This window comes from Tamandua tetradactyla, chromosome 7 (genome assembly GCF_023851605.1).
Source record: "Tamandua tetradactyla isolate mTamTet1 chromosome 7, mTamTet1.pri, whole genome shotgun sequence".
In the NCBI taxonomy this organism is placed as follows: domain Eukaryota; kingdom Metazoa; phylum Chordata; class Mammalia; order Pilosa; family Myrmecophagidae; genus Tamandua; species Tamandua tetradactyla.
In genome coordinates, this window is record NC_135333.1 from 111,773,157 (window position 1) to 111,800,082 (window position 26,926).

Below are 26,926 nucleotides of genomic sequence, written 5' to 3' on the forward strand. Positions count from 1 at the left end.
TCCAACACTTGTAATTTTCCATTTTTAAAATAGTAGCTGTTCTGTTGGATGTGAAATGTTTTCTCATTGTGGTTTTGATTTGCATTTTCCTAATAGCTAGTGCCTTTTGTCCACTTGCATGTCTTCTTTGGAGAAATGTCTATTCAAGTCTTTTGCCTCTTTTTAAAATGGGTTGTCTTTTTATTATTGAGTTGTGGTATTTCTTTATATATTCTGGTTATTAAACCCTTACTGGTTATATGGATTCCAAATATTTTCTCCTATTGAGTAGGTTGTCATTTTGATAAAATCCTTCAATGCACAAAGGTTTTTAATTTTGATAAGGTCCCATTTATTTATTGTTTCTTTTGTTGCCTCCAACTGGATTTTATGCCTATTTCTATAGAATGTTATAAATTCAGGTGGGAATGTTCTGATACAGTGAAGTGATACAGGGGAAATTTTCTTAATGTTCAGAACTTATAGTTACTCATTTAAAAAAATTAGTTGATTAAATGAGGTGATAGCTAAGCATTTTATTCGTTTAGAACATGTGGTAATCCTGCCAGTTGCCTTAAAATTGCTTGGTTTTTCATCACTGCCATGGCAAGTAATGGCTACTGTGTGTTATTTGCAGTTTATAGACAAATAAAATAAAGCTGGAGGGTTTGAAGTAACACCTTTTTTCAGGGTGGTCAGGAGCAGCCTTCCTCAATAGGTGATATTTGAGCTGAGACTTGAATGGTGAGAAAAAGCTAGTTATGAGAAGATCTATGGGGAAGTGTGTGTCAGGCATAGGAAATGACTGGTGTAAGGATCCTCAACCTTGGTATATTCTAGGAACTGCTAAGACTCTGAGATATGGGAGTTAGAAGTATAGTGGGAGATTTGTTCCATTGATAGTTAAGCATAGGACAGATAATGTAGTTTATGTAGATCTGGGGGAAGGCCCTTTGTAGTTTTTAAAATGTTAACGATTGAGTGATTTTTGGACCAGACAGGAGGAAAAATTAGAAAAGACTAATCTGAGAAACTTGGATATTCCATTGACAATATATGCCAGTCAGAAACGATTTGAACAATTATCTTTCTAGATCCTCCTGCTGTTTTCTTTCTCTTTCCTCTCTTTTCTACCTAGCAACTAATGAGAATAAGGGAAGAAGGAGCTAGGAAGAAAAACATTTACAAGTGTGGTTTCCCTTTCTCTTCCTTCTCTCTTTAATAGTGCCATTTGTGGCCCCCTGGAGAAATGATTGAGGGGTGATTATCCTGACTGAAGGAGTTTTTTGTTTTTTTTGATAGATAAAACTTAACATTGGGGCGGGCCACGGTGGCTCAGCAGGCAAGAATGCTTGCCTGCCATGCCCGAGGACCTGGGTTCGATTCCCGGTGCCTGCCCATGTTAAAAAAAAACAACAACAAAACTTAACATTCAAATGTTCTTAATATACAGACATTCCATACACATACAATCAATGGCTCACAATATTGTAACACAGTTGTGTATTCATCACCATGATCATATTTTTGAACATTTGTATCACTCCAGAAAAAGAAATAAAAAAGAAAAAAACTCATACATGCCTTACCCCTTACCCCTCCCTCTCATTTATTTATTCACATGCCATGTAATTCACCAAAGATATACAATCAGTGACTCACAGTGTAATCTCAGAGTTATGCATTCATCACCACAATGAATCATCACTACTGTCAATTTTAGGACATTTTCATTACTCCAAAAAGTAAAATTCCATACCCCTTACCCCACCCCCACCCCCATTATTGACCCTTAGCATTGGTGTGGTACATTTGTTACAGCTGAGAAAAGAAAAGTATGGTAACTGTGGTTCATAGTTTGCATTTGCATCAGGCACATTTTTTTCCCATTTATTGCCTTACTATTAAATCCATATGATAGTGACATGCATTTGTTCTAGTCCATTAGAGAACATTTCTTTTATTTGTACTATTAACCACAGTCAGTGTCCACAGCAGGGTTCACTGTGTTATACTGTCCCATGTTTATCCTCTGCTTTTTCTTCTAAGGACACACATGACCTTAAGCTTCCCCTTTCAGCCACACTCACACACAGAATTCAGTGCTGTTACTTACACTCACCATCATGTACTAATATTACCTCTATTTCCAAACATTTTCATTCAACCAAATTAAAAATTCTGCAAAAATTAAGCATCTGCTCCCCATTCTCTACTCCTATTCTTTTTACTGTTAACCTGTATTTTGGATTTTAACTCTCAGTTAACTTAGTATATTAGTTCATATTGGTAAGATCATTCAGTATTTGTTGAGTGACTTATTTCACTCAAAGTAATATCCGTAGGGTTTATCCATGATGTCACATCCATCATAACTTCATTCCTTCTTATGTATGTACCATTGTGTGTGTATATACCATTGTATGTTTGTGTGTGTGGCATATATATATATATATGCCACATTTTGTTTATCCATTCATCAGTTGATGAACACTTGGGTTGTTTCCATCTTTTGGCAATTGTGAATATGCCGCTGTGAGCATCAGTGTGAAAATGTCTGCTCATGTCCATGTGTTCACTTCTTCTGAGCATACACCTAGTAGCAGGATTGCTAGGTCATATGGCAGTTCTATATTTTACTTCCTGAGGAACCACCAAACCATCCTCCATAGTGGCTGTACCCTTTTACATTCCCACCAGCTGTGAATATGTTCTTATTTCTTCACACCTTCTCCAACACATGTAGTTTTCTGTTTGTTTAATAGTGGCCATTCTAGTAGGTGTGAAATGATACCTCATTGTGGTTTTGAATTGCATTTCCCTAATAGTAGTGATGTTGAACATCTTTTCATGTGCCTTTTAGCCATTTGTATTTCCTCTTTGAAAAAATGTCTTTTGCCCATTTTTAAATTGGGTTGTTTGTCTTTTTATTGTTGAGTTGTAGGATTTCTTTATATATTCTGGGTATTAAACCTTTATAGGATATGTGGTTTCCAAATATTTGTTCCCATTGGGTGGGCTGCCTTTTTACAAACTTTTTGACAAAGAATTTTGATGTACAAAAGTATTTAATTTTTAAGGAGGTTCCATTGACCTATTTTTTCTTTCAGTGTATGTGCTTTGGGTGTCATGTCTAAGAAACCACTACCTACCACAAGATCTTGATGTTGCTTCCCTGCGTTTTCTTCTAGGGGCTTTATGGTCTTGTCCCTTATGTTTAGGTCTTTGATCTTTGTTGAGCTAATTTTTATATAAAGGTGTGAGATAGGGATTCTCTTTCATTGTTTTGGATATGGATATCCAGCTCTCCTAATATCATTTGTTGAAGAGACTATTCTTTCCCAGTTGAGTGGACTTGGCGGCCTTGTCAAAAATCAATTAGTTGTAAATGTGTGAGTCTACTTCTGAACTCTCAGTTGAGTTCCATTGATCAGTATGTCTGTCTTTACGCCAGGGCCATGCTGTTTTGACCACTGTAGTTTGTAGCATGCTTCCAAGTCAGGTAGTGTGAAATCCTACAACTTCATTGTTTTTCAATATGCTTTTAACTATTCGGGGCTCCTTACTCTTCAAAATAGATTTAATGATTGACTTTTCCATTTCTTTAAAGTAGAACATTAGAAATTTGATTGGGATTGCATTGAATCTGTAAATCAATTTTGGTAGAATTGACATCTTAATAGTATTTATCCTTCAACCCATGAATACAAAATCTAATAATATTTACCCTTCAATCCATGAACACAAAATGTCCTTCCATTTATTTAGACCTTTGATGTCTTTTAGCAGTGTTTTGTAGTTTTCTGAATACAGGTCCTTTACATCCTTTGTTAAATTTATTCGTAGATATTTGATTCTTTGAGTTGTTATTGTAAATGGATATTTTCTTGATTTCTTCCTGATTCCCAGTTATTAGTATATAGAAACACAACAGAGTTCTGCCTTTCACTCATCTTCTGCCACTTTGCTGAACTCATTTATTAGCTCTATTAGCTTTACCTTAAATTTTTCAGGATTTTCTTTACGTACAATCATGTCGTCTGCAAATAGTGAAATTTTTACTTCTTCCTTTCTAATTTGCTTGTCTTTTATTTCTTTTTCTTGCCTAATTGCTCTATTTAAAACTTCTAGCATGATGTTGAATAGGAGCGTTGACAGTGGGTGCCCTTGTCGTGCTCCTAATCTTAAAGTGAAAGCTTTCAGTGTTTCACTGTTGAATTCAGTGTTAGCTGTGGGTTTTTCATATATGCTGTTTATCATGTTGCAGAAGTTTCCTTTCTTTTATCAAGAAAAGATGCTGGGAAAATGAAAACATAACTGTTCTAGTTTGCTAGCTGCTGGAATACAATGCACCAGAGACAGATTGGCTTTCAATAAAAGGGATTTATTTAGTTGATGTATAGTTCTTCAGAGGAAAGGCAGCTAACTTTCAACTGAGGTTCTTTCTTATGTGGGAAGGCACACGGTGATCTCTGCTGGCCTCCTCTTCAGGCCTCTGGGTTCCAACAACTTTCCCCAGGGTGATTTCTTTCTGCATCTCCGAAGGCCTGGGCTGAGCTGCGAGTGCTGAGATGAGGTATGCCGAGCTGCTTGGGCTGTGCTACGTTGAGCTCTCTCATTTGAGCACCAGCCAATTAAATCAAACATCATTCATTACAGCAGGCATGCCTCTTAGTCAACTGCAGATGTAATCAACAACAGATGAGGTTCACATGTCATTGGCTCGTGTCCACAACAATAGTACTAAGCACCTTCACCAAGCCAGGTTGACAACTGAATCTAACTACCACAGTGACATATCAAAATTTATGGGAGGCAGCAAAGGCAGTGCTAAGAGGGAAATTTATTGCCCTAAATGCCTATATCAAAAAAGGAAAGAGCAAAAATCAAGGAATTAACTGTCCTTGTAGAAGAACTAGAGAAAGAACAGCAAAAAAACCCCAAAACAAGCAAAAGGAAAGAAGTAATGAAGATTAGAGCAGAAATAAATGGAATTGAGAACATGCAAACAATTGAGAAAATCAGCAAAACCAGAAGTTGGTTCTATGAGAAAATCAATAAGATTGATGGACCCTTAGCAAGGTTGACAAAAAGAAGAAGAGAGAGGATGCAAATAAATAAAATCAGAAATGGAAGAGGAGACATAACCACTGACCCCACAGCAATAAAGGAAGTAATGAGAGGATACTATGAATAACTTTATGCTAATAAATTCGATAATGTAGGTGAGATGGACAACTTTCTAGAAAACGTGAACAACCAACATTGACTCGAGAAGAAATAGACAACCTCAACAAACCAATCACAAGTAAAGACATTGACTCGGTCATTAAGAAGCTCCCCAAAAAGAAAAGTCCAGAACCAGATGGTTTCACATGTGAATTCTACCAACATTCAAGAAAGACTTAGTACCAGTCCTACTCAAACTCTTCAGAAAAATTGAAGAGGAGGAAAAGCTACCTAACTCATTCTACGAAGCCAATATCATCCTCACACGTAAGCCAGGCAAAGATATTACAAAAAAAGAAAACTACAGACCAATCTCTCTTATGAATGTAGATGCAAAAATCCTCAACAAAATTCTTACAAATCGAATCCAACAGCATATTAAAAGAATTATACACCATGACCAAGTAGGATTCATCCCAGGTATGCAAGGATGGTTCAGCATAAGAAAATCAATTAATGTAATGCACCATATCAATAAATCAAAGCAGAAAAACCACATGATCATCTAGATTGATGCAGAAAAGGCATTTGACATAATTCAACATCCTTTCCTCTTGAAAACACTTCAAAGAATAGGAATAGAAGGGAACTTCCTCAACATGATTAAGGGAACATATGAAAAACCTACAGCTAACATCATCCTCAATGGGGATAAACTGAAAACTTTCCCCCTGAGATCAAGAACAAGACAAGGATGTCCACTATCACCATTGTTATTTAGCATTGTGTTGGAAGTTCTAGCCGGAGCAATTAGACAAGAAAAAGAAATGCAAGGCATCAAAATTGGAAAAGAAGTAAAACTCTCACTGTTTGCAGATGATATGATACTGTACGTCGAAAACCCCGAAAAATCCACAGCAAAACTATTAGAGCCAATAAATGAGTACAGTAAAGTGGCAAGTTATAAGAGCAACACTGAAAAATCTGTAGTGTTTCTATACACTGGTAATGAACAATCTGAGGGGGAAATCATGAAAAAAATTCTATTTTCAGTTACAACCAAAAGAATAAAATATGTAGGAATAAACTTAACTAAAGAGACAAAAGACCTATACAGAGATAACTAAGAAATTGTTAAAAGAAGTCACAGAAGATCTAAATAAATGGAAGAGCATACCATGTTCATGAATTGGAAGACTAAATATAGTTAAGATGTCAATTCTACCGAAATTGATTTATAGATTCAATGCAATACCAATTAAAATCCCCAAAACTTACATTTCAGAAATAGAAAAACCAATAACCAAATTTATCTGGAAGGGCAGGGTGCCCTGAATAGCTGAAAGTATCCTGAGAAAGAAAAATGAAGTTGGAGGTCTCATACTACCTGACTTGAAGGCATATTATGAAGCTACAGTGGTCAAAACAGCATAGTACTGTCATAAAGATAGATCTACTGACCAATGGAATTGAATAGAGTGTTCAGATATAGACCCTCTCATCTATGGACAATTGATGTTTGATAAGGCAGTCAAGGCAACTCATTTGGGGCAGAATAGTCTCTTCAATAAATGGTGCCTAGAGAACTGAATATCCACATGCAAAAGAATGAAAGAGCATCCATATCTCACATCCTATACAAAAATTAACTCAAAATGAATCAAAGACCTAAACATTAGATCTAAGACCATAAAACTGTTAAAAGAAGATGTATGGAAATATGGAAATGTCTTCTAACATATTTGCATTTAAAGCCTGTTTTGTCTGATATTAGTATAATTGCCCCAGCTTATTTGTTTGCTGCTTATGTAGAATATTTTTCCAACCTTTTACTTTCACTCTATTTATGTGCTTGGATTTAGCAACTAAATCTTAATATGAGTTCAATTTGAGTTTTACATATCTCCTACGTACTTTCTCATTGTTTTCTACGCTTGCTGAAACTAAAGCTTATACCCTAAGTAGAACCTTGTATGACTTTAGACTTAGAGTCATGGTTTAGGACCAGAACTCACTTTAGTGTTCTAGCTGCAAAAAGGGTGGAACAATTTGTAAGGATGGGATATATCTTTAATGGGTTGATTCTTACTTACCATAAAGTCAACATATTCTGTATTTACTAGAACAGCTCATCAGCGATTACTGAATCACCTAAGGCCACAAATGGAGATGATGCAGGCATTATCGGGAAATCAGTAGTTCCTCTTGGGAACACACCCTTTGTTTAATTTTAAGTACAGGTGTTGAAGCCCAACCAGTCCTTCTCTGCTGCCTCAGTAATTAGAGTACAGAACCAAATATCATCCTGAATGTGAGGCTGAACCATGACATATTGTGTTGTTTCTCTTTTTGATCTGCATTCCCACACCTGTAAGGATAGTGCTTACCTCAAGAAACTTTATGAGAATGAATTTAGGTTTAATTTTATAGATGAGAGCTCTGCAAGGAAGGAAACTCTTACTTAATTATGTAAAGAAATCCAATCCAATTATGTGAAGCTTGGTGCATGTATTACTTCATCATATATGATTAAGACTGATTTTCTAATCGGTATAATGCTTTATATAAATATGAAGCAGTGAAATGATCAAATTATTAATCTAGAGCTCACCATTAATTATCAAATAATTGAAAAGGTAATCCAAAATATTAAAAGATATATTTAAATTTTTAGTCTATTTCAAATGTAGTATATATTTAAAAGGTATTTATAGTTTGATATGTAATAAAATATGCTTTCTAGTCTCTCTTGATCTTATACTAATTTAGATATTTTGCCTAACTGGGTCTTAGATAAGATTATCCTGCTTATTTTAGCAAGGTAAAATGTCAGCCCAGGTGTGTCTTGATCTTGAGTGACAAATATTAATGGGCTTCCCTTTCAGAATCCATGATCCGCTTTGGCTTTTAGTTTTAATGTAATTTTGTTTGCTTTGACAGTTTCTTTCTTTCGAAAGGGAGGATTTCTGCTTTAAATAACATGGTGTGCTTAAAAAATGATTTTCATACTACTATTAAGTTAAATTGACCATATAAATTACCATGACTTCTGGTTCAGGGTCTAAGGTATAAAGCTCTGGCAGATGTTGAGAGTAAAAACATACTGGTTCATAATGTGTGTCAACAAGCTCATGGTTCACAGTCCTTGGGTTTCTTATCCCTTTGTGTAAAGGTAAAGAGTTAAGAGAACTGGGAAATTAACTGGTCAGGTTTTGTTAACACACAGTTTCCAGAACATAGGGATTATACTTAATTTGTTTATTAAGGAGAATACTGCATACATATTGATCAAATACTGTTTTTTCTTATTTTGTGACAGTTGAGTATATTCAGCCAAAAAAGCCATGTATTGATTCACATTGCCTGAAGAAAAATCTCTAGATATGGACTAATGTGAAAAGATATAAAATGGCTTCTGGCACATGGCATTATCAGGCCTCTAGGGAATGCTTTGAAGTTCTCCTACCTTCTCCTCCACTCTCAGGCTTCCCTCTTCAACCTCAAGGAGAATTTCTTAGTGCCTTTGTGATTTCTTAACTCCAATTCAGTACCTGAAACTGTTTCCTTCCTATTGTTTTAAAAGTATATACTATGTTCACTAAAGCTGAATAATTTGATGTACTTTGCCAATAGCTACCACTGTCTGACACACAGAAATCTAGCCTGAGAACTCCACGGACATGTGTCTGAGTTTACTTTTGATGTAATTTAGTATATCAGAAAGGGTCTTTGAACACTTATTCACTGCTGGTAGAAATGTAAAATGGTACAGCTGTTATGGAGGATGGCTTGGTGGTTCCTCAGGAAGCTCAGTATAGAGTTGCCTTACGACCTGTCAGTCCTTCTACTAGTTATATACTTAGGAGATCTGAAAGCATGGATGCGAACAGACATTTGCAAACCATTGTTCATAGCCACATTATTCACAGTTGCCAAAAGGTGGAAATAATCCAAGTGTCCATCAACAAATGAGTGGACAAACAATATGTGATACATACACAAAAAGTGGAACATTATTCAGCAGTAAGAAGGAAAGAAGTCCTGACACATGTGACTACGTGGATGAACCTTGATGATATTAAGTGAAATAAGACACAAGAGAACAAATATGAAATATGATTTCACTAATATGAACTAATTATACTACGTAAACTCAATGACATAAAGTCTACAATATAGGTTACCAGGATATAGAAGGGAGCAAAAGAATGGGGGAGTAGTTGCTTAATATATACAGAATGCTTAACTGGGTTGAAATTAAATGTTTGAAAATGGATAGAGGTGTTGGTAGCGTGTTATTGTAAGAATAGTCAGCAGTATTGAATTGTGGGTGAATGTGATGGAAAAAGTCATGTATGTCACCAGAAGGGAATGTTTGGAGATTACAACATGGAAATGTATAACATTGTCCATCACAAAATCTTGTGATGGACAGTGTCCATGACTAACTGTATAAATATAAAAAAGCTCTTTCATGAACCAGTGCAAATGTATGACAGTACTACAAGGGGTTAATAGTAGAGGGATATATGGGAAAAAAAATGTACCTATTGCAAATTATGGACTATAGTTAACAGTAATATCTTAAATGTACTTTCATCCACAACAACGAATGTACCACATCAATACTGTGGGTCAACAATAGTGGGTATAGGGGTATGGGAGAATTTGGTTTTCTTTTTTCTTTTTATTTCTTTTCTGGAGTAATGAAAATGTAATAAAATTGATGATGATGATGTATGCACCATGATACTGTGAGCCATTGATTGTATAAATTGTGCTTGATTTGTGTGGCATATGAATATATCTCAATAAAATTGCATTTTTAAAAAAGGGGGACCTTGGCAGAGATACGCTTTAGAAGTGTAAGAAAAGAATATTCTTGTAGTTAAAGAAGTAAGAAATATAGAAGTGAAAAGTTGGGAGTCTCAGAGACTATGAATTGGGTTGTATATGTTTTTGCATGTGGTACAACAGATTAACAAAAACAGTGTGTGTGGCTATTTGGAGGATGGTTGTTAATATGCACATGCAATCTGGGGTTTGTTGAACTTGATCATCTCTACCTAATGACTGTATAAGCACTGGACTCCTGGGCTTCCTTTTGAAATGTGTTCAGAACCAAAGGACTCTTGACTTGGTTCAGTCATGGTTTGGATGATCCTAAAAAAAGGTGGTTTTAAAGTGGGACTAAAATTAATTAAGGATTTGGTAAGTAAGGAATTGGGCAGGTCAAGGTTTTTAGAGAAATCTTATTTGCACATTTAAAAAGTAATTCTTATCTCAGTTTTATTTACTTGAAATTTGATTATTGTTGCATTTTATGACAGAATAGGTAATACTTATATTACATATAGTTAAACCTTTATATGTGGTCAGTAAAAACTACCACTGACTTTATTTAAAAAATTATTTGTTGCTTTTTTTATTATCTAGGTAGTTGAAAACCCACCCATTTTCCTTCTTTTGTGAGTCTTTCTTGATATTTGACGTTTAGACAAAACTTGCATATACCCACAAGAGATACATTGTTGTATCGATTGGCTCCACTATACAATCTCTTTTCCAATTTTTCACTTAATGTATCTTAGAGAACTTTCCATATCAATATAGTAGTTTTGCTTCATTACTTTTAAGGGCTGCATCGTACATATTGGAATGAGAAAACCATCATTCATTTGGAAACATAATTTCTTAACTAACTTTAAAAATTAATTTAAGCAACAATGTTTGGAAATCTGGCATATTTATGTTGAAATGTTTGGACTCTTTGTCAGCATTGTAGTCCTACATGTAAATGATTTTGAATGTCTATCCATTATGCTAATAATGAGTTTACAGACATCGGCTAATTCGTTATTCAGATTACTTGAGAGAAGGAAAAGGGAATATTAGGTGGTGCTGTGATTTTTTTATGCATGGTGGAGTGTTACTAAAAAATGAGCAGCACTTCTTTGAATCAGAGGGTGGTGTTGGTATGTGTGTTGTCTGATAGATCCCAGGGAATTTGAGAGGCAGGTTGTCGTGAGAACTAAGGACATGATTGTCAGCTATTTTGTATGTCTCAAATACCTTTCCTGCATGGTGCTTTACTGAGTCACAGATGATACAGAATGTAATGTGCATTGAATGCTGACTCCTGTATAGCTGAAACAATAGAATGCTTTAATATTTTAGAACTTCTGTCTTATAATTATCTTTTCAATCTTTTTTGGGAATGTAAGGTAAATGCTACATTAAGCAAATTCTCACATTTGAAGGAGAAGGTTGAAAACTGAACGGCATAGTTCTTTTAATGGTTTTACTCAGTGGTTTAATTGTTTTCAGTCTTCCATCCTTCTTTTCTTTATCACATTTGGCTGTTAGACTTTTCCACCTCCCACTCACATAAAGTTCTGTCAGGTTGAGTCCAAAGCAGTCATGTGACTGACTGACATAAGAGTCAGAAATAACTCAAGTAATTTCTAAAGATTTGATTTACTTTCCTTTCTTTAATGCTTAAATCATCCACACAGATCCATTTCTGCATTAATGAACAAAGGACTTTTTCTTTCTTTTTAAGGAAGGACTGCTAGGAATCGTGGTGATTTGTAAACTGGGCAGTCTACTTAATTAAGGTAATGATAATGTTAATGCCTTAGGAACAGTGGAAACAATGTAAACATTATTTTAAGTAGTTTAATCATGGATTTATATCCTTAAGGAGAGTTTTAATACAAGTCATTTCATTGACCTCTCTCTGGTCATTCACAGGCATACATACATACACAGGCCCTTTGGGCCTTAGGAGCTCGTTATTTTACCTGGTTTTTCAGCTGCTTTCTCCATTGCTCTGAAATGTATCCTTGTATAAGTCCAGATTCTTCATGAATGCTACAGTTTCATTTCTCTGATCGTCTAGAATTCTTTTAATGTGTTGTTGGATACGATTTGCTAGAATTTTATTGAGGATTTTTGCATCTATATTCATTAGAGAGATTGGTCTGTAGTTTTCTTTTTTTGTAATATCTTTGCCTGGTTTTGGTATGAGGGTGATGTTGGCTTCATAGAATGAATTAGGCAGTTTTCCCTCCACTTCGATTTTTTTGAAGAGTTTGAGGAGAATTGGTACTAATTCTTTCTGGAACATTTGGTAGAATTCACATGTGAAGCCATCTGGTCCTGGACTTTTCTTTTTAGGAAGCTTTTGAATGACTAATTCAATTTCTTTACTTGTGATTGGTTTGTTGAGGTCATCTATGTCTTCTTGAGTCAAAGTTGGTTGTTCATGTCTTTCCAGGAACCCGTCCATTTCATCTAAATTGTTGTATTTATTAGCGTAAAGTTGTTCATAGTATCCTTTTATTACCTCCTTTATTTCTGTGAGGTCAGTAGTTATGTCTCCTCTTCCATTTCTGATCTTATTTATTTGCATCCTCTCTCTTCTTTTTGTCAATCTTGCTAAGGGCCCATCAATCTTATTGATTTTCTCATAGAACCAACTTCTGGTCTTATTGATTTTCTCTACTGTTTTCATATTTTCAATTTCATTTATTTCTGCTCTGATCTTTGTTATTTCTTTCCTTTTGCTTGCTTTGGGATTAGTTTGCTGTTCTTTCTCCAGTTCTTCCAAGTGAACAGTTAATTCCTGCATTTTTGCCTTTTCTTCTTTTCTGATATAGGCATTTAGGGCAATAAATTTCCCTCTTAGCACTGCCTTTGCTGCATCCCATAAGTTTTGATATGTTGTGTTTTCATTTTCATTTGCCTCGAGGTATTTACTAATTTCTCTTGCAATTTCTTCTTTGACCCACTCGTTGTTTAAGAGTGTGTTGGTGAGCCTCCAGGTATTTGTGAATTTTCTGGCACTCCGCCTATTATTGATTTCCAACTTCATTCCTTTATGATCCGAGAAAGTGTTGTGTATGATTTCAATCTTTTTAAATTTGTTAAGACTTGCTTTGTGACCCAGCATATGGTCTATCTTTGAGAATGATCCATGAGCACTTGAGAAAAAGGTGTATCCTGCTGTTGTGGGATGTAATGTCCTATAAATGTCTGTTAAGTCTAGCTCCTTTATAGTAATGTTCAGATTCTCTATTTCTTTATTGATCCTCTGTCTAGATGTTCTGTCCATTGATGAGAGTGGTGAATTGAAGTCTCCAACTATTATGGTATATGAGTCTATTTCCCTTTTCAGTGTTTGCAGTGTATTCCTCACGTATTTTGGGGCATTCTGGTTCGGTGCATAAATATTCATGATTGTTATATCTTCTTGTTTAATTGTTCCTTTTATTAGTATATAGTGTCCTTCTTTGTCTCTTTTAACTGTTTTACATTTGAAGTCTAACTTGTTGGATATTAGTATAGCCACTCCTGCTCTTTTCTGGTTGTTATTTGCATGAAATATCTTTTCCCAACCTTTCACTTTCAACCTATGTTTATCTTTGGGTCTAAGATGTGTTTCCTGTAGACAGCATATAGAAGGATCCTGTTTTTTAATCCATTCTGCCAATCTGTGTCTTTTGATTGGGGAATTCAGTCCATTAACATTTAGTGTTATTACTGATTGGATAATATTTTCCTCTACCATTTTGCCTTTTGTATTATATATATCATATCTGACTTTCCTTCTTTCTACACTCTTCTCCATACCTCTCTCTTCTGTCTTTTCGGTTCTGACTCTAGTGCTCCCTTTAGTATTTCTTGCAGAGCTGGTCTCTTGGTCACAAATTCTCTCAGTGACTTTTTGTCTGAGAATGTTTTAATTTCTCCCTCATTTTTGAAGGACAATTTTGCTGGATATAGGGGTCTTGGTTGGCAGTTTTTCTCTTTTAGTAATTTAAATATATCATCCCACTGTCTTCTAGCCTCCATGGTTTCTGCTGAGAAATCTACACATAGTCTTATTGGGTTTCCCTTGTATGTGATGGATTGTTTTTCTCTTGCTGCTTTCAAGATCCTCTCTTTCTCTTTGACCTCTGACATTCTAACTAGTAAGTGTCTTGGAGAACGCCTATTTGGGTCTATTCTCTTTGGGGTGCGCTGCACTTCTTGGATCTGTGATTTTAGGTCTTTCATAAGAGTTGGGAAATTTTCGGTGAAAATTTCTTCCATTAGTTTTTCTCCTCCTTTTCCCTTCTCTTCTCCTTCTGGGACACCCACAACACATATATTTTTGCGCTTCATATTGTCCTTGAGTTCCCTGATACCCTGTTCAAATTTTTCCATTCTTTTCTGGATAGTTTCTGTTTGTTTTTGGAATTCAGATGTTCCATCCTCCAAATCACTAATTCTATCTTCTGTCTCTTTGAATCTATCATTGTAGGTATCCATTGTTTTTTCTATCTTTTCTACTTTGTCCTTCACTTCCATAAGTTCTGTGATTTGTTTTTTCAGTTTTTCTATTTCTTCTTCATGTTCCGCCCATGTCTTCTTCATGTCCTCCCTCAATTTATCGATTTTGTTTTTGAAGAGGTTTTCCATTTCTGTTCGTATATTCAGCATTAGTTGTCTCAGCTCCTGTATCTCATTTGAACTATTGGTTTGTTCCTTTGTCTGGGCCATATTTACAATTATTTGAGCGTGATCCGTTATCTTCTGTTGGCGTCTGCGCATTTAGACAGATTTCCCTGGGTATTGGATCCAAAAGTTTGGAAGATTTTTCTGTGAAATCTCTGGGTTCTGTTTTTCTTATCCTGCCCAGTAGGTGGCGCTCGTGGCACACGTTTGTCTGCAGGTCCCACCAGTAAAAGGTGCTGTGGGACCTTAAACTTTGGAAAACTCTCGCCGTCCGGGAGGTTCGCTAGCCGAAGTGGCTTGAGCCGGCCCGGGGTCCGAACGCAGGGAGGGTTGCTGGCCGCCGCAGCCCGGGAAAGAGCCCGTCCGAATTTCCTAGTCGGCCCTGGGCGACAAGCGTGGCGGGAGGGCGCCAGCGGCAGCGGCCCGCCCGGGAGAGTACACGTTCCCGGGGAGTCACGGGTTTGGAAGGGGCCTCCTCCACCCGTCACCGTTCTCCGCGGCCTGGGGATTTCCGATCCAATTCTCTCAGTTGGTCCGGGGGGCTGCGTGTGGTGTGGGCGCCAGCCGCCTTGATTTCAGGGGACCGCCTGTCCAATTCTCCCAGCCGGCCCGAGAAGGGGGAAGGGAGTGACTCCGGCCGCTTGCCGCCCCGCCCGGTGAGGCCCGCGCGCCTCGGTGATCTCACCCGAGCTGCTTCTCTCAGCCAGCCAGCCTTTCCAGGATGGGGTACGCTGTCTTTTTTATCTCTGTTGTGGCTTTGGGCGCTTTCTGTATCGTTTCTACTCCCCTAGTAGCTGTCCTGGAGAAGAAACTAAGATCCACGCGTCTTACTAAGCCGCCATCTTCCAGGAAGTCTCCTGATTGTCTATAAATAGGTAATTTTTATAGGGTGTTCTGTTCTCCTTTTTTGCTTTATCTAGTAAGAATATAAGAGCATCTACTTTCCCTTTTGTGTTCTTTCTTTCAGATGTAGCTTTGATAATGTTGGTCCTTTACTTTCCACATGTTTTCAGATTTATTACTTTCCTTTGGTCCTAACAAAAAACTCTCTGGAGTAGATAAGTTGGATATTTACATTCCCATTCTACAGATGAGGAGATAGGCGGAGGGCTGGACAATGACTTAAGTCACATAACTAGGTAGTGATGGAACCAGATTGCCAACCAGAACATTTTAGTGCAAAGCCGATGCTTTTTACACTGTACTTTAGTGTCTATTTTGTATGTTTAAAAGGTCTTTTCCTAACAAAGATTATTCCTTTCTCCTAGAGGATTCTTAATGAATAGTCTTTTTCTTGCTTACATAATATTCCAAAATAAATTTAAAACCCTTTCCAATTATTGGATATTTAGATTTTTCAGTTTCTTTGTCACTAGAAAAATCACATTGAACGGACAAATTTTTGTCTCTCTGTGGGGTGGATTCCTTAAAAACATACTGGGTCAAAACATCCAAAATTTTTGAAGCTCTTGAATACTGAAAACTGTTTCCCCTAAGGAGATGTTCTGATTTAATTATTTCTTCTTGTTAACCAGATAACCTTATAATATAACAGTGAAACTTGACAGGGTATAATTAGAGCCTTTGCCCAGGGCAATTGGAGTCATTGGTTGTTATTTATTAGCATGACAGTTATCACCAACACTATTTCTATAAAAATTACCTGCTTTTCTCTAATGGCAGTAGGAGATTTTGAGATTATGATCTTTTGTATTGTTTTGCTCTTTTCCTGTTCATGTAATTTATGACAGCATTTCTGTAAGGAAATCCGTATTTACATTCACATTCAACTGCTTCCATTTCCTGCGGCTCAACTGAGCAGAGAAAAAATTTGAAATATTGGAAACCTTTTTATTCATTGGTAAGCTATCTCAAATGTCTGAGAGATGGTGTCAGTTTTATAGACTGGAAAGAAGTATTTTTTATGATGGTTAGTAATTAGCATTTAAAAAAATTTTTTTAATTGTATAATATAACATATATACAGGACAGAAACCAGAGTTTGTCATGGACTACCATACCATTCTCTCAGATTTTTCCTTCTAGCTACTCCAGAATATAGGAGGCTAGAGGGAGTAAATATTTTTTTTAATTATCACCATTGACTTTTTTTCCTTTTTTGTGAAAAAGAACATACAAAAAAAGTAATATGATTTCAAAGTACCCCACAACAATTAGTCGTAGAACAGATTTCAGAGTTTGGCAGAGATTTTACAATTCCACAATTTTAGGTTTTTACTTCTAGCTGCTCTAAGATACTAGAGACTAAAAGAAATATCAGTTTAATGATTCAGCAATCATATTCATTTGTTAAACCCCACCAGTAATTAACATTTATTCATTTAGGGTAGCATAAAAGTAAATTCAAGAATGATATATTTCAGTTTGAATGAAATAGTTTTTTGTTGCACAATTTTGTAGATATGATCAAAGCAGTTAATTCAGTTGTCTTCTCTTGTCAAAAGTGATTTCCAAAACCTCCCTTTGGTCCCTTCTACTATCTTATGAGCGCAAAATATTTTCTTAGAATTCGGTTTTTCATTTTTTAAACAGTATTAATACTAGAATAAGTTGATTGCTATTCTCCACGGAAGTGGAATAAGTGTGTTTGTAGATAACGCTTTACAAATGAGAAAAAAGAATCTCCCTCTATCAGTCTTGAGCTAGGTATACTTCTTGTGTTGGGGTAAGTGGTGAAGGTCCTACTCACTGGAAGCCACAGGCTGGAACAGGCCTTAAAGAGAGCCGGGAACCTAGGCCCTGTGAGCCTGGGCTGTGATTAGCTGCCCCTGGGCTCACTTCTTCCTGGATAGTTAAGGAGAAAGAACATTTACCTATCTGCTTAGATAACCATTTTAATTGATAAGTTTTAAAATTTACAGTTTGCTTTTTAAACAGTTTCTGTAAAATACAGGAGTTCCTATTTATCTTTTTTGTGCCTCAGAAAATTATTTTCCAAAGATAAGTGAGTGGGAGAAGCTTAATATTTACTTTGAGTGCTAAATGCTTCGAACGTGTTTATATTTTTCAATTCATTGATTTGTATTCCAAAAGAATTTGGAATTCCAGAAGGCTCCTCACAAAAGGCACTTCTTGATGTATCTTTATGGCTAACTTTCAGGTCTTTGCTCAAATCTCACATTCTCAAATGAAATCTTGTGCTAACTGCCCTGTTTAGTGCTACATCCTGCTTTCCTTCATCCGAATCTTCTGTAGCCTGCATTCCTTTTTCTCACTTCCTTTTCCATAGCATTTTCTACCTTCTAACATTCTTTATAATTTATTTATACATTGTGTTTATCATTTATTGTCTGCCTCTTCCCTCAATATAAGTTCTGCAGTGGGATCCATTTTGTCTGCTTTGTTCACTGATACATTCACGTTCCTAGATTAGTAGCTGGCTCCTAGCAGAACCTCAGTCAACATTGGTTGAATGATTGAATTAGTTACGTTTATGTACATATGCTCGTGAATGTTTGTCTGTACAATATAAAATGTGTGGAAAAGGCTGACCAGAAAGATTCCTTTAATTCAAAGGATGTTTACTTTTATATAAAATGTTCTGATTTTATGTATTTAGTTTTTACATTTAGCCATTTCAGTGAACACTGCTCATGCTTTTGTAGACTGTAATTTGTTGGTCATAATTTTTCTATACCTTCTTGTTATATATTGCTTCATATTTAAAAGCCTGTTTTTATATTATCACTTAAATCTTACCCTGACTCATGCCCAGTCTCTAAAGAACCCAAGTCCTTGTTTGCGTATGGTTTTGGTTTTAGACAACACCTTCACTCCTGTGTTCTCTGCTCTGTCCAATTCTAATTTGCCATATTTATTGCTCCTGTAACATCGTTTGGCATTCCAATCCTGTGATCAAAGAGCAAAATTCTCTCACTATTGCTAAATTAGCCTTGAGGGTTGGGTCACAAAGAAGCTCTTGGAGTTCTCTCCTCTGGAAGTCCCCCTTGCTAGCCTTGAGCAGGTTCATATATTTCAAACTTCAAGCTCATGTATTAATTTAGTGATGTAGTTACAACCTTTTCCCCTTTTAGGAATCTTGCAGTAGAAAGAAATGAGTTAGAAATAGAGCAGGACTTTGTATCCTTGCAAATGGTAGGGTAGTACCAAAGTTATTTGTATGCAATTTAATACATGTTTATCTTTTGGCAAGATAGTATCAAATTAAAATTAAAATTTAGTATTTATTTTAATATTTGCATGTAACTGCTTCTCTCAAACAAAGAAGTGATGTCATTTGAAAGAGAAGAATAGGCAAGGTCAGGCCTTTTTATAAATTAGGAAAGAATATAGTTTGCCTTTGATATGTCCAGGTCTGAAAAGAGGACTAGGCAGTATTGGAGTAACTGGAAAGAAAGAATATCATGGGTGTGAGAAACAGTTCTGTTTCCATCTGACTGCCTGGAATAACAAAGCCCGTAAAATAGTTGGAAATTGGATGTTTTTTTTAAAAAATGTTCAAGTTGTTTAATGATATTTAGCCTGGAGAAGACAGGGGAAAGGTGCGACATGGTGTGTCCCATTTTAATAATGATGAAGTTTACTCGCTGTCTTTCAAATTTTTAAGCTAATAGGCCACCTTAGGTGATTGAAGCCCGGTTCCATTTTTCTGGTGGTCTAGGAAGAATGAGACCAGTAGAGGTCTTTTTTCAGGAACTGCTCAAGGGTAAATCCACAATGATGATAAAGCCATGGACTGGTTCCAGGCCTTTGCTTGCTGAATTAGAAGAACACTTTGGGGAAATGTTGACCTTGGCATTGACCAGAGCACCAAATTCCTTTCCCTGCATTGTTTTGCATCTCTTGCAATCTCCTGATAGACTGTACTCTCCCAGATAGTGATAGTGCATAGAATGCTGTGCTAAATACAGAATAAGCTTTTTTTTTTTTTTTTTTTTTTTTTTTTTTTTAATTTTTTTATTAATCAAAAAAAAGAAAAGAAATTAACACAACATTTAGAAATCATTCCATTCTACAAATGCACTCAGTAATTCTTAGTATCATCACATAGATGTATGATCATCATTTCTTAGTACATTTGCATCGATTTAGGAAAAGAACTAGCAAAACAGCAGAAAAAAATATAGAATGTTAATATAGAGAAGAGAATTAAAATAATAATACTAATAATATATATATATAAAGGAAAAAGAAAAAAACAAAAACAAAAGATACAAACACACAAACAAACAAACAAAAAACCATATTTCAGGTGCAGCTTCATTCAGTGTTCCAACCTAGTTACATTACACTTAGGTATTATTGTGCTGTCCATTTTTGAGTTTTTGTATCTAGTCCTGTTGCACAGTCTGTATCCCTTCAGCTCCAATTACCCATTATCTTACCCTGTTTCTAACCCCTGCTGGTCTCTGTTACCAATGATATATTCCAAGCTGATTCTCAAATGTCGGTTCACATCAGTGGGACCTTACAGTATTTGTCCTTTAGTTTTGGGCTAGACTCACTCAGCATAATGTTCTCTAGGTCCATCCATGTTATTACATGCTTCATAAGTTTAGTCTGTCTTAAAGCTGCATAATATTCCATCGTAGGTATACGCCACAGTTTGTTTAGCCACTCGTCTGTTGATGAACATTTTGGCTGTTTCCATCTCTTTGCAATTGTAGATAATGCTGCTATAAACACTGGTGTGCAAATGTCCGTCTGTGTCTTTGCCCTTAAGTCCCTTGAGTAGATACTTAGCAGTGGTATTGCTGGGTCGTAATCCATTCTGCCATTCTATGTCTTTTGATTGGGAAATTCAGTTCATTAACTTTTAGTATTATTACTGTTTGGATAATATTTTCCTCTACCATTTTGGCTTTTGTATTATATATATCATATCTGATTTTCCTTCTTTCTACACTTTACTCCATACCTCTCTCTTCTGTCTTTTCGTATCTGACTCTAGTGCTCCCTTTAGTATTTCTTGCAGAGCTGGTCTCTTGGTCACAAATTCTCTCAGTGACTTTTTGTCTATAAATGTTTTAATTTCTCCTTCATTTTTGAAGGACAATTTTGCTGGATATAGGAGTCTTGGTTGGCAGTTTTTCTCTTTTAGTAATTTAAATATATCATCCCACTGTCTTCTAGCTTCCATGGTTTCTGCTGAGAAATCTACACATAGTCTTATTGGGTTTCCCTTGTATGTGACAGATTGTTTTTCTCTTGCTGCTTTCAAGATCCTCTCTTTCTCTTTGACCTCTGACATTCTAACTAGTAAGTGTCTTGGAGAATGCCTGTTTGGGTCTATTCTCTTTGGGGTGCGCTGCACTTCTTGGATCTGCAAATTTAGGTCTTTCATAAGAGTTGGGAAATTTTCAGTGATAATTTCTTCCATTAGTTTTTCTCCTCCTTTTCCCTTCTCTTCTCCTTCTGGGACACCCACAACACGTATATTTGTGCGCTTCATATTGTCATTCAGTTCCCTGATCCCCTGCTCAAGTTTTTCCATTCTTTCCCCTATAGTTTCTGTTTCTTTTTGGAATTCAGATGTTCCATCCTCCAGTTCACTAATTGTAGCTTCTGCCTCTTTAGATCTACCATTGTAGGTATCCATTGTTTTTTCCATTTTTTCTTCTTTGTCCTTCACTCCCATAAGTTCTGTGATTTGTTTTTTCAGATTTTCTATTTCTTCTTTTTGTTCAGCCCATGTCTTCTTCATGTCCTCCCTCAATTTATTGATTTGGTTTTTGAAGAATTTTTCCATTTCTGTTCGTATATTCAGCATTAGTTGTCTCAGCTCCTGTATCTCATTTGAACTATTGGTTTGTTCCTTTGACTGGGCCATATCTTCAATTTTCCGAGCGTCATCCATTATGTTCTGCTGGTGTCTGGGCATTTGATCAGATTTCCCTGGGTGTGTTACGCAGCTGGTTGAAAGCTTTTTCTGTGAAATCTCTGGGCTCTGTTTTTCTTTTCCTGCCCAGTAGGTGGCGCTCGTGGCGCTCGTCTGTCTGCACGGCAGTCGGCCTGGGAAACCGCGCGTGGAGGTGGGGGTCGCTGGCCGCCGCGGCTTGGGAGAGTGCCGGTCCTAATTGCCCAGCTGGCCGGAAACCCAAGCGTGACGGGAGGGCCCCGCTATCCAACGTTCCCAGTCAGACCGGGGAACCACGTGTGTGGAGGGGACCCCAGTCGCCAGCCGCCCCGGCCGGGAAAACGCGCGCCCCTCGGGTAGCTCACCGCAGCAGATTCTCCCTGCCCGTTCAGCTGTTCCAGAATGGGGTACGCTGTCTTTTTGGTCTCTGTCGTGACTCCGGGAGCTGTTTCGTATTGTTTCTGTTTCTTTAGTTGCTTTTCTGGAGGAGGAACTAAGACCCGCGCGTCTTACTAAGCCGCCATCTTCTCCGGAAGTCCCAGAATAAGCTTTTGAAGTAATTAAATACAGATGAGTTAAGCAGTAATTATTTGTAGTACAAAAAGAATTATTCCATGGATCCTTTGAATAGCAGACTCCCTAATGTGTCCAAATATGTTTGATTGCATGTACTTTTTGAGAAACAAATGTATTAAAAATAACAAGGAAATTTATTGTCAGTATGAAAACATTCAACCAACCTAATTCCATTTCCTTGTGCGCTGACATTCTCAGGTGGCAGTATATATGCATTACATGCATGGAATATATTACAAGCACATAGTACAAAAGTAGATTATTTTAATTGATTTCTAACTCAATTGCATTGTTGACAGATGAAGTGGTCTGTATCATACCAATTCTTTGAAATTTTTGTAACTTGCTTTATGACCTGGTGTGTGGTTAAAATTTTATAAATGTTCTATTTGTTTCAAAATAATTTATATCAATAAAAGTTTCACAAGATAATTAAGCCCTACAGAAAGTTGAGTGACTGTTTTTTCCGTTCTCCCAAGGGTGGTACATAGCTAGTATCATTTCATATGCACAGGAGACAATGCATTCATTATATGTAATGAGTAGATGGCTTAGAATTTTGTGTGTGTACACATATCTATTAATGTTGCCTATTTTCTAGATGACAAGTATCTTTTTAATAGCTGTGGTTTGATTTACTGAATTTTAAATACAGCGAGGTTTAAAAAACACATTGCTGTATTGAAATATAATTCACATATTATTTAGTAGTTTTTAGTAGGTTCACAGGGTTGTACAACCATCACTACAACCTAATTTTAGAACATTTTCATACCCCCCCCCCCCCCGAAACCCTGTACTTTGCAGGTCACTTCATATTCACCTCCTCATCTATGTAACCACTAACTACTTTCTGTCATAGATTTGCCTATTCTGGACATTTCATATAAATAGAATCAAACAATAAATAGTATTTTATTTCTGGCATAGCATAATGTTTTCAGGCTTCATCCATGTTGTAGCATGTATCAGTACAACCTTCTTTTTTATGACCAAATAATACTGCATTGTATGGATATGCCACATTTGGTTTATCTAGGCATTGGGGATTGTTTCCACTTTTTGGCAGTGAGTAATACTGCTATGAACATTCATGTACAAATTCTTGAGGAGACTGGGAAATGTGGTCTTTATTCTGAGTGGTTGTTTCCATTCAGTGAGGTGTTTTTATCTGATCTTCAGTATAAATACCATCGGAAAAAAAGCATACGGTACACATCTGTACCCTTTCATTTGTAATTTGTTCTGAGATTGAGATTTTGATAGTTGATGGTAGGTGCAGAGTGGGTGGAGAAGAGAACTAAATTTATTGAGTGTCTCACATGGACAGAGCACTGTGCCAGGATCTTTACGTACATCATCTCATTTAATCCTGTTAACAATCCTGTGAAACAAGTGTAGGCTTTCTCATTTTACAGATGGAAAAAAAAACAAAGACCCAGAAAGGATACTTAGCTAGTAAGTGATGAGCTAGCCTTAGAAACTAGACCTAATTTCCAGAGCATTACACAGATATAGAAGATCCAAAAGTTTTTAAAGCATTTTCTTTTTTTATTTTTGAGGATATTCTCATGCTTCTTTTCATGAAGTCAGGTCTTCCCAATGGTTTATCTTTCTTCCTCTTCTTTATTCTACAGCATTCCCTTTTCAACTGAAAACTGTATGTCTGTTAGTCATAGTTCGGTATTCAAACCTTTTGGCTAAGGTGAAGATCTTTTGTTTAAACAGTCTTATACTGAAGTGTAATAGGGTATGATAGGTAAAAGCAGAATTGTTCTGGTTTAAGCTTGGAAAACTTCCTGGGTTTACTAAGAGCTCTCGTGCACCAAGCTCTTAAATGGAAAGCAGAGAAAAACCGTTATTCCTCACACAGTTTGCTTGTTCCCAGGCTGTAGTCCTTCAACAATTAGCAAATTAATGATTGTAATTTATGTTCTCACTTCTGTTTTTAACTGATGAGTTTATTTAGTTAATATTTCAAAGGGGGAACTTCTAGCATACCAGAAGTTGTCACTGTTTTAACTTCAAGAATAAAAAGAAAGTACAGCATAGAAATGATATTTGGTTTGTGCTGAATTGCTTCATGGAAACAGCATCAATCACAAGTATTAGTACTAGCATAGTCTATTAATCAGCTGGTTCAAGGACTCTGTGTGCATTGTTAGATAATTTATATTAGTTTTTTACTTTATAATACTCTGATTTGACATAAAGTGACCCATATTTACTTTGTAAGAGTTTAACCTAGATCAAATTGTCATTTATGTAAGCCAGATTGGGTGCAAAAAAAAAAAAAGGTTTATCAAGAGGTTTAATAATGAAACCTTTTAAGGAGTATGTCTCGCCTACATAAAGGTTAAACTAGTTTTTCAAAGTTTTAATGCCATGGTTTTTGGTTCTGTTGGAAACAACAAGTAGCAGCAGTTATTTGCTGTCACTGACTGAAACTTGTTTCATTATTGTGTTTTTGTTGGATTATGGGTTTCACTGTATTAGACTCAAATAACAGGCACTTAAGGCAAATATTGACTTCCTTGACGTTTAGGAGACTGAACTAGTTATGGCAACTCTACTTCAGGGGGTCATCAGGCTTCAGGCTCATTGTGTCTTGTTCCTTCATTGTCCTTGGATCTGGCTGCCAATCCGGTCGTCCAAGGTGGTTGATAGCCACAGTCACATTTTAGCCATCAGAAAGGGAGAAAGACAAGAGAGGTCATGCCCTTTTCCTTTAAGAGCACGACCCAGAAGTTACACACATGTTTTCTGCCAATACCAATACCATTTTGGCCAGACCTTAAGTTATTTGGCCATACCCAGCTTGAGGAGACTGGGAAATGTGGTCTTTATTCTGAATGGCTGTTTGCCCAGGTAAAAAAATTCTATTGTGGAAGACAAAAGAACCCCTGGGACACAAGCTGCTTATGCTAGGTTTTTATATTTCCTTATCTTTCATGTTCATTTAAACATCTTAATTACATTCTTTAAAAAAGCTTTATTCCTGAAAAAATATATTACAAAAACATTTGCTCTTTAAATGGGACAGAGAATTAGGAAATTGTATTTCAAGTTCATGATAACAAAGTATTTTTTGATACAAGAATTTTTATAAAGTTTTTAAAAAATGATATAAAAACCTAAACATAAGTGAACAAATCCAACATTTGCTTTTTCTAGCCTTTATTCTGGAGTGTTAGATTTTCTTATTACCACCAGCACCAAAATTATGAGGGATGCTTATACTGCTTAATAGCCAAATTTTCATATATTGACTGTCCTTAGTTTGTTGATTTTTAGTAATATATTCAGATGTGTGGTGCTGTTTTGTTGTCTGAGGGGTGGGAAAGAATGGTGTGCTGGGTTTTTTATTGTTATTGGGGATAGTAGTAATTGTGTTTTGTCTTTTGATTCCTAATTTTAATTGTGATTAGTACATTGAGTGAAGTACAGGAAATATCTGCTAGACTTGAAGTATTATTCCTCACGTTGTTGTTTTTGCTATTTTAGGAAAAAGGAATTTGCTGTTCTTTTTCTTTCCCCTCAAGTGAAGCTGCAGGGGAAAAAAACAGTGTTTCTCTGTAATTATATTGGAGATTTAAATATCTTTAGTAGGGAAAATAGACACACAGATTATAGAATAAAAGGAATTATGCTATATCAGCCAAATCAAATGTTATACCTCCTAAACGTTGATGTATACAAAATTATTACAAGTCACGAATAAGAATCCTTGAGTTCATCATATTTCTTTATTTCTTTTCAGTTCTTTGATTTTTAAGCACTTTCTAACCTACTTAAGGATGTCAGCTCTTGTGCTTCCGAAATGCCACAGACGGCTTTCTATTACAAATTATAAAGCTGCAACATCATTTTTATTCTTTTTGCTTGCTTCCCCACCCTTCCTCAGGGAACCTCTCTTCCTAAGGGTGTTGTTAACATTTAACATTTATTCTTTTGCTGAGGCTGCATTCAGGGGTGTGGGTTGTTTTTGTTTAATTTTTCAAAATAGTGACCACCAGCTAGTTATTTTAAATTTTGCCATGGTAAAGCAGGAATCACCAGTGGCTGCTGCCTGTCTTTTTTTTGAATATCTGATCCAGGATGGACTGTGATGGGTTTAGGAACTCCCTTTTCCTTCCCGTTATTGCTTCTGGTGACTTTACTTTCTTTTCTCCCTTTTCCTCCTTCTGCCATTTCCCTCAGTAATTCAGCCCTTCAGTTGTTTTCACCAGACCTGATCTCCCTGAACGTGTACTTCCTTGTTCTTTAATTTGCTGGCTTGACCAGCAATAAACTCTTCATTTGTAGGCTCTCCAGCCCCCTAGCCTTCATGTTGGAATGCCCAAGAAATTTTCCATTTTTACGGTTTTCTCTGAAACATAACTTAATCTTTAGTCTTATTTACTCTTCATCAGTATTTGTGGCTTTTGTTTTTATGTCTAGGTTCAGAGTGAGAAAAGAAAAGAAGGTATGGGGATTGGGGAAGGAGAATCAGTCTAGAAGGGAACTTAAATTTCTTCCTGCTCTCCCTTTCAGCACTCTCTTTTTGGAATCCTGAAATTCTTCCTGAAGTTGATGTGTTCTGCCATTCCAAGATGAATTCTGAGGATATTTTGCATAGAAATTTTTAAAAATTATAGAAGTTAGATTGATGGTACCACAAATCATTTATTCAACAAGTATTTATTGATACTATTGATTACCAATCAATAAATACTTGTTAACCTGGATCCATCTTCAGTGCTTCCTTCCACCCACCTTTCTATCAAAACCCAGCTCTAAATTATTCAGGCGATCAGTCTTCTCCCTGGGACTGCTGGAGAAAATCAAAGTTGTGGAAATTGGTGTCACTAAAAATTCTGCCCT

The 26,926-nt window shown here is 36.3% G+C and overlaps 1 protein-coding gene across 2 annotated transcripts in view; it reads left to right on the forward strand.

Moving 5' to 3' along the window:
- Positions 1-26,926, forward strand: part of DIP2B (disco interacting protein 2 homolog B) — a 340,427-nt gene that overhangs the window by 126,072 nt on the left and 187,429 nt on the right. The gene's annotated exons all lie outside the window — the stretch shown is intronic.